Source organism: Prosopis cineraria, unplaced genomic scaffold (assembly GCF_029017545.1).
Source record: "Prosopis cineraria cultivar Desert tree isolate PC_DT_omini unplaced genomic scaffold, ASM2901754v1 PC15, whole genome shotgun sequence".
Lineage (NCBI taxonomy): Eukaryota > Viridiplantae > Streptophyta > Magnoliopsida > Fabales > Fabaceae > Prosopis > Prosopis cineraria.
In genome coordinates, this window is record NW_026555346.1 from 6,382,783 (window position 1) to 6,395,885 (window position 13,103).

The window sequence follows — 13,103 nt, forward strand, 5'->3', positions numbered from 1 at the left end:
CATATTGCCAGTACTGAATACCGAAACTAACTGGCCGGTCCGTTTGTGCCGTTGTAGCCTTTTAGTCATCAGGAATTCGAGTCACGTTGACCCGCTGGCGTGTCAATTTGCGGCGCGCCAAAGTATCGTCGATCCTTATCATTAGTTAGTTCTTAGATAACACTATTTTATATTTAACATTAAGTTTAAACGAGAAGCATTATTTAGATTTATAAATAAAAATAATATTATATTTGTATAAATCTATTCATATAAAAATATAATCAATATTAGCATATTAATATGTATAAATTTATTGATAGCTTATTGTTATAATTTTCATATTTTTTATTGATTCTGATTGGTTAATATAACTTTTATGGTAAAATGTACTGATTATGGTCTAACTTGAAAACTAGGCGGCCTATTTTGTAAAATCTGTCCACACTATATTATTTTAATAGAAAAACACAACTGTTAGTGGTTGCACTCTAATTGAGTTTTGTTATAAGTATTGTATTTTTATTTATTTATTTTGTCTTTCAACTCCTTACACTTTATTTTGCCTGAAACATTGGTCTCTGTAATTTTAGAAGGATGTTGATGTTGATGTGGCATAAGCAATGTTAATCATGTTGATGTGTCATTTAACACTACTAATTTCATGCTTACATGTCAAACTAATGTTGATGTAGATTTTTTAATAAGCAAAAAGGGGAAAAAAAAAAGGCTACACACTAATACGCTCATATGACCTGGACCACACACTAAAATGGTCAAAACGCATGAAGTTCACCCGTCAGAAAATGACGCCGGATAAGACTATGATGGGCGATGAAACCCCTCGAGCTGAAACTCCATAAGTACTGTAATGAAGCTCGAACTGAGCAAATCTCCTAAACAAGCTCGAGCTAGCCATAACTTCGACTATTTAATGGGCCAAAATACTCATGGGCCCCCTCAACTCTAGTTGTATTGCATATAAACACACCCTCAACTTGCAAATTTTGACATTTAACCCCTTACTGTTAAAATGACTGTTATAATTTATTAGATGTGTGCGACATCATACTAGTAATAATTATTTGAAAGATGACATGTAATTTCTTATACTTTATTAACACATCCTGAGTGAGAATTCAAAATTTTAAGGGGGGGGGGTTTGTGATTTTACCGGTAACAATCTCTAATTCCCATAGTCTCCAGTAGCATTATCGTCTTGCTCTTTTTGCCTCAATCTCTCGCAAGTCCTCCTTGTATGTCGTGAATGAGAGACTTTGCTTTGTTTGAGAATTCTCATCAAACTCAGTTAATCCCACAGGCAACAACGAGGAAGGCGTGAAAAGGTCAAGGTCACAAATCGACGAGCGAGCACCGAGCAGAATATTCAAATAGGAAGCAGGTGACAATAAATTGTTCTGATAGCAATTATCCTCATCTTCTTCATTCCAAAATCCATTCTTTATGTGTCCATCTCCATTGTATTCTTCCTTTAAATTTGGACAGTGACACTACTAATGTCTTGAGAAAATTTACATAATTGTTTTTAGGAAAGCTATTAGTTTTGAATAACAATAAATTAAACTAATTACCCAAAATTACATGTCATCCCCCTTGTAATTTTTTTGACCTATACCTGCCAAGTAATTATAAATAATATGGCATGGCATATATTCCATCAAATCTAACAGTCCCTTTAGCAGCTTGGAGTTATATGTCAAAATCTTTAAGTTGAGAGTGTGGTTTTTAAATTTTTAAGCATGAGGGACGTTGTATGCAATAGAGTTAAAATTGAGGAGAGTTATGGCCATTTTGGCCTATTTAATGCAAAGTTCATCCACCTTCCTCGGCTTATCCTTTTCATATAAGTAGAGACAAAACCCATACAGCAGAGATGAGACTTTGCCTTCAAGTTTGCCTATTTTGCAAATCAAGAAAATAATATGGAGATAGATGCTAAAACTTCTTGTGTAGCTTGAAGTAAATCACTCATCGCTAACATTTCAAAAATGAAGATACTCAACCCAATAAGCACAGCATCTATTCATAACCAAGTCAAAGATTTTTAAGGCCTAATGAAGGCACACACATTTACAAATGCCTGTGCAAATTAAATGCTAAGACAAACATGGGGATAAGAAATGTCTGTTCGCTAATATACATAAAGAATTATAACCTGTTAAAAGTAGGGTATATCCTGTTGAAAGACAGAATTACAAAAGCAGGGTATGCCCATAAATATATGCCAATACTATAATCGTGTGGATTCAGTATACCAAATCAAAATTCAATCTTTACCGCATGACTTAATATAGTGATAAGCAGTACATAAAGTCATCCCAAAAAACCATTCAAGTCACATCCCCAAAACCAATTGAAGTCAAATTCCATGTACAAAACATGTACCTAAAAATCATTTAAGTCAAATCCCGTATACAAAACATGTATCCAAAGATATCCCATATTTCCATAGCTGCAAGTTCACATCTACATCAAGGTTAATTGCTTCTAGGAGGAGTTGCATTAATGGACTCTTGTGTGCAAGATTCTTGCTTTTGTGTACTTTTGATGGGTAGCTTAGCGCACCTCTTCCTTTGTGTAGGTTGGTTATTAAGATTATTGTAAGTCTCTTGATCATATCCATACTTCCCATGATCTCAAAACTTAAGGTTTATATTTTCTCTCCTCACCTTTGTTGATGTTGCATCCTTATCTACCCCTCCTTTTTGTTTCTTTTTTGGATGACCAGAAAGTGGTGCACTGGGGGATCAATAGGGTCTTCATCATTTTTTTTTTGTCATATCTTCTTTCTATTGATAGGCTCTATAACAAGTGAGTAACAAGCCATAAAAGCTTGCAAACTTAAGTAATGATCCATATACTAATGTGCGTCCTCCTTTTTGTTACATATACAAGCAATTGCATGTCTACATCACAAGTATTAATGAAAGTTAGAATAGATATTAAAAAATAGCTTATATGCAAAGCTTGTTGAAATTACTTGCATGGAGTGCCATTTAATTGTGACCAATTGCAAGTACACCTTTTATCATTTAGATCAATCTTGAACTTTTGTGAGAGATATGAAACCTCATATCGATTATGTCCTTCGTATCTAATTATTCACTTCCTTGATTTTTGCACTTCTTTGTCTAATCTTTTGTGGGGTCTTGGACACACAGTACCCTTGTCATGATACTTCTTAGCCTTCATACTATTTTTAGCAAATTGTGTCACGAGATATGTTCGGATCCAATCAAGCATGTTGACAATTGGAGGTTATCTTGCCTCTACTAATCTCTCATTGAATGACTCTGAAATATTATTGGTGATTGCATCATATATTTAATATTCTCTAAAATGAGACTTCATCCGACAACTAGGAAGAAATCCCATAAAATAATCATGGGATTCCTTTGAAACCACTGTCAACACATCCATTCGCTTTTTCCATTCCATCTCAAATGTGACTTTTATAGCATAAAAGACTAAGTCACAAACTATGGTGCCTTTTTCATATTTTGCCGTGCATATTAGACACACCAATCATATAATGGTCCCTCAATGTAGCATTAATGTCAAACAGTTCAATGTTTTTGTTTGACTTCATGATGCCAACTATCTTTTCTAAAATCTACACATAAGAAGCCATCTTCTTGCTAATGGACAACCAACACATGTTTAAACTTAAATGTATTTAAATGATATGTCAATTGGCCACTAACTTTACTCACGAGGATTGATCATTTGCTTTCCTTCCATGCACACTTAACTCCACGCCTCACCTTATCATTCTTAATAAATTTCAGTTCATATCCATTAAGCAAAGCATGGTCTCTTAATGCATCCTTAAATTGACTAAGTAAAGTGAACTCCATGCCTAATTTGAATTGAAACTTTTTGCACATCTCAAAAAGATTGTATTTTCCATACCTAGCTTTGGACACACTTTCATCTTCATCATCACTAGATAATTGCTCTTCATAAAGCCCATAAGATTCATAATCAAATAACAAACCCAATATCTGCTCCTCTGTAACCTCAAGTAAGTTCTTATACTCAATTGATCTAGTAGGTGGAGCTCTTATTAACTATAAAGTACCTAAGACTTCATCTAATATATCACCAATGTCAATATCAACATGCTAGTTAAAATAATCATCATCAATATTTTAGAAGTCACTGATATTTATATCTAACAAATTCACACGCCTACTACCCTTCCTTTTGCTACTACCACTATATTCATCCTCCACATTCATATTATACCTTGCAACCAATTAGAGAACTTCAATAATCATTCTAAATGAAGAAAGATAACAAAAGACAGAGCCATAAAAAATAGAGCAAGTGTATAACTGGGAGGATAAGAGTCATGTATAACAAACTTAGACCATATACGAGTTTAATGAAAGACTAGAGACGAGACTAATGAGGATAATAGAGTCTAATGTATAACCATTGTCAAAGAATAGAACTTAATAAGAATAACAAAACAGAGATGATGAGTTTGATCAATGAACTTAAAATCAAATGAACTAGTAACCGCACCTTCGTTAATGACACATCAAATGTTGAAGTTGGCCTCGCTCAACCACTTCCCAAAGATCATTCATCGATGGTGACTTTTCTAGTGCTATTGAAGGCACTTTTCTAGCTTTTGACAAGGCTTTTCCAGCATCATATTAGTGGGGTCTCTGCCTCTCTTGTGGTCCTGATTGTAGTGAGTAAATAACGGAGTCATTTTACTTCATGTATTTTAAGCATATTAGTTTCTACGCTTTGAGCATTTTAGTGTGTGATCCAAGTCAACACATGATGTAGCCTTTTTTAACTTTTTGTTTATTAAAAATCTACATCAGTATTAGTTTGACACGTAAGTATAAAAAATAATGATGTTAAATGATACATTAGCATTATTAACACTGTTTGCGCCACATTAACATCCTTGTGAAAATGTAGAGACTAATGTTTCAGAGGGAACAAGGTGTGAGGATTTAAAATATTAAAAAAAAGTATAAAAACCTATAACAAAACTTAAGTAGAGCACAAGGACTAAAAGTTATATTTTTCTATTTTAATTGTAAATCTTGATTAAATGCAATGAATTGTGCAGTTTAAGTCTTTATCTTATTCGCCAATGAAAGAATATTTTTTTTATTCATAGTGTGTTTACACATTCGCATTGATTATATTTTATATGGATTTATTTAGGAAAAAAATTATTTAAGACCCCTTGACTACACTTAATAAAAGAGAAGACCCTTAAACTTTGAAAATTCACTTCAAACCAAGGGTATTAAAATGAAATTAAAATGTAGAGTAAAATTACCTCATTGTCCCTTATCTCATCAGATTTTCTATTGAAGTTGTTCATTTTTCTACATAAAGTTATTTAGTAATGGCACAAACAACTTCTATAGGTTAATGAGCAACTTGATATAGTGAAATGAACAATTCATTTTATCATGATTATAATACGTGAAATAAAATTAAAATTTAATAATGGTACAAACAACTCTTCTACGTCAATAAACAATTTCATATAGAAAAATGAACACCTTTAAGTGCGAATTGAAGGTGTTGGGAGACAATGAGTTAATTTTACTCTATATTTTGATTTTACTTCAATAACCCTAGTTTGAAATGAATTTTTAGAGTTTGAGAGGAATTCTTTGTTATTAAATGTGGTCAAGAGATCTTAAATGAATTTTTTTCATTTATTTATATAGATTTTTATATGAATTATATTGTTGATTATTTGTAGAAGTGTGATTTCTAACTGTTTTTATAAACATATCAACACACACACACACACACACACACACACACACAATCTTGTAGCTTCAATTTGATTGGTTAAAAAAAAAAAAGACTCTCATTTGGTTTATAAATTTTAGGCTAATGTTAATATAAATTTTTTTATTAATTCATTAATGAGATTTAATTTATTTTTTTATTTTTCATATATTTTAAATTCACTTTCACGGGAGTATTGATTTAAGAGCAGTCTCATTTTTAAATTTTTTTTATTATTAGCATTAATTCCATCCGATTATCCTTCTCTATTCTTTGTATTTTCCCCTACATTTTTGATTTTCCTAATCAATGAGATTTAATTTATTTTTTATTTTTTATATATTTTCAGTCTACTTTTATGACAACTTTGATTTAAGAGCAGTTCCATTTTTAAATTTTCCTAATTGTTAACATTAATTATATCTACTTGTCCTTCTGCATTCGCTATACTTTCCCATGTGTTTTCAATTTTTTTGATCAATGAGATTTAATTTCTTTTCCTATTTTTCATATATATTTTCTAATTCAATATATTCAATATCAAATAACTTTCATCAACTATCATCCATAAATATTATTTGTAAAAAGAAAATAAAAAATTAAGTTTGATTTGGATCATTAATCCTTATCTCTTAATTTTAACTTTTTAAACTATGCATGTTTCAAAATCAAAATCAAAAATAGTTTCAAACAACACCGTTTGCCTACTTATTTTCAAAACATCTTTTGTTTAAAAAAAAATGAAAAAATTTGTTTCAAAATGTGTTTTTTGTTATCTATTATGAAAAACAAAAAAAATTAATTAGCATAACATCTTTTAGATGTTTTTGTTACATTTTGTTTTGCCAAACTAGAGAAAACTAAAAAGGCAGGAAATATCATGCCTTCCTTCGTCAATGACGGTAATGTCAATAAAATAAATTATCCTTTCATCTTGCATGTCACTAGTTTACATATATTTTTCAAAATAATGATTTAAATAATTTTTTATTTTTTATTTTCAAAACATGTTTTAACAAAATATTTTACAAAATTATTTTGAGATTTAATATACAATTTGAATCTTAAACTATAGATTTAATGATAATTTAAACTTTAAACTTATATTTAATATATTCAGAACCTTAAATAATTAAAATTGAGATAATTTTACCTCATTGTTAAATTAAAATAAACGTCCATTATTTTTTTAAAAATGGGGCCTGGTGTACATTTTTGATCAAATTTCATTCTCTCTTTTTCTCTTACCTTTTTTTGAGAAAAATTACACATCAGGCCTTATTATTTTTAAAAGTAATGGAGGTTATTTAAATTTAATGGTAGGAGTGAAATAGCGCCAAATTTAATTGTTTAGAATTCAAACTTATAATTTAATTTTCAAATTGTATATTAATGATTGTTTTAAAATTCTAAAGACAAAAAAAAAAACCAAATAAGCTCTAAATTTTTCGCTCAATTTCAATCATGGGGCTTGTTTAGTTTCTATTCTCATTTTTATTTTTAAAAAATATTTGGCAATATAATTTTGAAAATGATTTTCAAAACAAAATGAAATGAAAATTCATTGGTTATGTCAATTAAAAAACAATTTTAAAATTAAAAAATAGATTGATAGTGATAATTATAGGTAGCTAATGGTGGTGATTAATAGAAATTGGCCAAGTTAAATATAATTTTTAATAATCAAATGTAGTATATTTTAAAAATAAAAAAAATAAAATGACTATATGTTTGTTTTTAAAAATAAAAACTGAAAATTTTTTTAGAAATAATTAAATGAAAAACACTTATCTAAACAAGTTTTAAGTTTTTTTTTGTTTTCAAAAACATAAAATAATTTTTAAAAATATAAAATAAACAGGTCCTAAAAGTTCATGATTTCTGAATTTGACCATGATTATATAATTTTAACGCCATCCTGCATTTCGGACGATGAAAAATGGGACGATTTTCATTGATACATATCCACCGTTCACAGCAAAACCATGATTTTTTAAAAGAAAGTTGATAGATATTTTTTGGATCAGTTCGTCTAGATGAAACTGAAGTGAAACAAGGTCTTAAAAATAATTTAATCCAATGATTAATTTAATTTTTATATTACTTAAAAATAAGATAATACTGTTAAAATCTCTTGATACAAATAAAAGAATATTAATTATAGCTATGCAGATTGATGATTAAGTAGGAAATTTTTTTAAAAAAAGAACAAAATGTGGAGTAAAGAATTAACATAATAAAAATTAAACTGATTTGAAGATTAATGTCATATTATTTAGTTACATATAATTGCCAGTCCATCAATATAGTTTACATGTTATAATAATTTAATAGCTTATTTGTGTTTTAAAATTTAAAATATTATTGTGATAATTTTAAAACTATAAGGAACTAAATTGATAAAAGAAATAATGTAACTTTTAATCTTTTAAATTTATTTCAATTATTAATTTAATCTCTCAAATTTAATTTTTATTAATTTAGTTTCTTAAATTTACTTTAATTAATGATCTCATTCTTATTGTTTAAACAAGAGATTACATTGTTAAAATTTTTTGAGTTGGATAAAAGAACACTAATGGAAACCATGTAAATTAATAAAAATGAGTATAACTATTTAGGTATGAAAAAATAAACTGTAAAATTTTTAAAAACAAGAGAGCAAAATATATTTGAAGGACTTATATTAATAAAAATTAAACTCATTTGAGAGTTAATTTATTCTCATTTAACTACATATATATATCAAATTATCAATATACTTTATACATTAGATTATTTTAAGAGTCAATTTGTAATTTTAAACTTAAAAAACTCATATGATAAATTAAAAAAATATAATGAATCAAGTTGACAATAATTAAGTATAAGGGATCAAAATGATAATTGAAATAAACTTGAAAAATTAAAATTTTATTAGCCCTTGATAAAAATTAAATTTAAAGAATCAAGTGAGAAGAATAAATTAAAAGGACTTTCATTGAGAGTTTTATTATTTAAAAAAAGGAAGAATGACAATTAAGGACCTGTTAAGAACATTAATCCTAATTACGAACCGTAAAATTTTAAAATTCTAGTTAAGGATCATGGTCCTTAATTGTGATTAAAAAATATAATTTGTGAGGTGGGATTCATTATTGCCACTTGGAAATTCACTAACCCAACTTGAGAAAATTTGTAACTATATTGTGAAAACATGAAACCCCACTTGAAAATGAAATGTTTAACAAAAAGCACCACTTGAGAATTCATTAACTAGACTTGAAAAAAATTTCTAACGTATATTGTGAAAACATGAAACTTCACTTGGAAATCGATTGTTTAATAAAAAAATACCAATTTAGATAAGTCACTTTTTATTAATGATTCTAAAGTGGGGTTTTATTTTTTCACAATATATGTTAAAAAATTTTTTAAGTCTAGTTAGTGAATTCTCAAATGGCGCTTTTTGTTAAATATTTCATTTTCAAGTGGGGTTTCATGTTTTCACAATATACATTAGTAATTTTTTTAAGTTGAATTAGTGAATTCTCAAGTCGCGTTAGTGAATCCCACCTCACAAATTACATTTTTTTATCACAATGAAGGATCATAATTCTTAACTCTGATTTTAAAATTTCACGATCCGTAATTGAAATTAATATTCTTAACAGATTCTTAATTATCATTCTCCCTTAAAAAAAACTTATACTATGAAAAGAAAGCGGGGGCTAAACGAAATCTCAGGTCCTAGCATGAGTGCATCATAGCTCTCCATGTGCTGATTCTGTTGTTCCTTTTGATGAATGAAATTATTTTCACTAGCAGACAAAAAAAGAATGAAATTCTTTTCATAAAAAAAAAAGAAAAAGAAAAAGCGATTGCTAAAAAAGATACCTAAATTCTAGACATGATTAGAAATTTAGAACCTACTTTAACTGCGGTTATCACTCAATGAGTAACTGAGATGAGATCACTATACCACATAAAAGATTCATTTAAACATGTAGCAATGCCCGCAAGGGCATGACCATTGCCAAAGTCATTTTGAAGTGGGTCTTAAGAACTGTCAATTAAAATCAGTTTTTAAAAGATTTGAGTTTAAACAAGCTAGCTTAATGAAGCTCAATCATACTTTAAAGTTTTATTTTGATCAACTCGACTCTCTCACAGCCTCAGCTCTATTTAATTTTTTCATTTTTAATTTAAAAATCTAAATAACATATTTAAAATTGTAAAAAAAGTGTTACACATATTAAGCCTAAAAAATAAATTTAAGACAGCACACACAACAATAAATTTTAGTTTAATCAAAAGTAAGAACATCACAAAATCAACACGGTCACTTACTGAAGGGAAGAGGACGACAGGATGAGCAACGCCAACAAAGCTAGAGATGAGCAAGAAGAAAGGAGTGCAAAGCACAGGGTGAGCAGCGCCAATAGAGATAGAGACAATGAGAGATAATTTGACTACAACTGCAAATCTATTATGGATGAAGGACGAAGTAGACGAGTAACAAGCAAAGACAAGGGACAAAGCAATGATGGAGTGCAAAGGAAATGAGGGTTGCCACCCTAGGCCGTTGCTAGAGTTGGTCGATGGACGGAGCAAGATGTAGAGGAAGGAAAGGAGGATGGATGCAGCAAGGTTGCAATGGTAGGGAGTGTAAATGAAATCAAGCAAGTGAAGGACTATGACTACGAGCGAGGCAAGTTAGGTTTTCTTTTAGTATATAGTGTTTATTTTTTATATTAATTTTTTAAATATATATATATATATATATAATCAAGTTTAAAAGAGCCGATTTTAATCTTAAAGTACTGACCTTTTTATTTTTAAGTTTAAAAAGATTAACTTTTTTAAGTCCTATTTATCATTTTATATTTTAAAGAAGTAGCTCGATTTTAAATTTTTTCGAGCTTATTAACCTTAATTGATTGTTCTAGTGGGCCTCATGTCATTATTGCCTTCTATTATTGGACTAACAAATTAGGCGTAAAGACCAAAAACAGCCCTTTTGCTGCTATGCAGGACTTAATCCACAAATAATGCTGCGTGCGGGGGATTAGTAAGGAATTCTGAAGGTGAATGGGTACGAGGTTTTATGCAAAACCTGGGCAATTTTCCAATTAGTATTGCTGAACTGAAAGCCATTAAGTATGGGATTGAAATATGCAAGAAACTAAACCTTGATAAGGCGAGGATCTACACAGATTCGATAGAAGCAATTAATATCATTTCAGAGGGGTTGACTATAACCACCCATTTTATGAAGATATTGTTGAAGTGCAAGATTTGATGTTCGCCCAAAAGGATTACATGATCCTCCATGCCCTGCGGGAAGCAATGTCTTGTGCTGACTACATGGCCAATTTGGCGCATGATTGTTCATATGAATTAGTCGATATTAGTATCTCTCCTGCAGGATGTGAGCCTCTCATTTTATCTGACAAATGTGGGGACATGTCCCACAGCTTCTAATCTTTTCCAGTTTTTTGTTGGTCCCTGCCTTTTCAAGTTCTTAGCTAGCCTTATGTAACAAAAAAGAAAAGGAAAGCTCTGGATCTGGATATTTATCTCTTTTGGCATCCGAGGGTTAAACATGCTTGTCATGCTCATCACCAGTTGGTGATTAGACTTGTAATACAAACAGTAAGCCCCTTCAGAAAGAAGGGCACAAAAATAGCGAGAGGCCTGAAACAGGAAAATATGAATAAGTTTTAGATGACAAGGCCACACAAGTCTCAACAATAACATCCACAGATGTTTAACGAATTTGGTTTCTACACAGTATGCCACCCCACCCTATCATGCAAAGTTTTGCTGCCATTTGTCATACAGGTCACTGGGGATTTTGATAAAATGATTTTAAAAAAAAATCTCAAAGATAAATTGAAATATATTTCCCTTAATCCTTGATATAAAATAAACTTAACAAACTTTGCGTTTATAAAAAAACTACTCCTCTGATCCTATTTATAAGTCACTTCTAACACATTTCACTAGTATCAAAAAAAATCTTAAAACTCATTAACTCTATATTAAAATTTAATAAATTCTCAACTTTACCCTTATTAAATATACATACTTTAATAACATATTTTTTTCTCCAACATTTAATGGAAGGTAAAAGAGAAAATTTGTAATGAAAATTTAATAACATGACTTATAAATAAGACAAAAAAAAATTCTTCTCCATCTACCTTATAAATAGGACTAGAGGGAATAGCATTTACTATTTCATGCATTGCATGGGGAGCATTAGCTAAATAGATGTCAATCTAATTAAACCAACATGTATTATGTGAACTATGATATACATAATTTACATTTTCACAAAAAATTTATATATAATTTATTATTCATGAAAACTATTTGTAAAAGGTAAATTAGACATCATGTATGTAAGCAAACATCCCATCAACAATTGCCTAGATAGGCAATGATAATCATATTGTTAAAATTGTTAAAAAATATATATAACTTCTTAATTTTACTATTTTTACAATAATAATCATATTACATTTTTGCGTAGATCAAGTGATTATAAATAAACAAGACATATAATTAAAAAAATCAATTAATTTAACTTTGACTTTTGTCAATGACAAGAAAAACTTTTATTTCTAAGAAATTGTTGCAATGGGTTACTTTTTGGCTGCCATAAGTGAATGTCTGCTCTTCTGGGGAACAACTATGGGTTAATGGGATGGGAAGCATGGGACACCTTTTTTTTTTTTTTCCCACCATAGCAATAATGAATTCTTTATGGCTTTCTTTAAAGTAAAGTAAGCTGTAAGGCGATCATTCTGCCAAGAGATTTACCGCTAGAAAACGCTGGTACATGGAAACACATGAATCGTATAAACGTAAAAACGGTGCCAATGGATTGTATAAATTATTTCATTCATTTATCTGCTTTTTTGAAGTTATATACGTGAACCAAGTCTGTCAAAAGTCAGCAACAAGTTATTCTGTAATCTGTACCCGCAGGTTTCCCCAATGGTTATACTCAATCCTACTGCGTCTTCACTCTTCACAATTTCCCCCATGCAACCCAACCGAACCATGTACAAGTATAAGGACATTTCATCAATGCTCACTCACCACCGACACAATCGAACGCTATGCGGGGTGACCCAATTGGGTTGGATCCATGAGCACCGAATTGATCCGAGTTCATAAAGAAACTGACCTATGTTGGAACCCAGTTTCAAGGTGAAGAGCCCCATAGCACCTCAGCGGTTATGGTGGCAACCTCTGCATCTGATTGTGCAGCCTCCTTCACCATCTTCAGGATTTGTAACTTAAACTCTTTCTTCTCTTCCTTATTCAATCCTTCA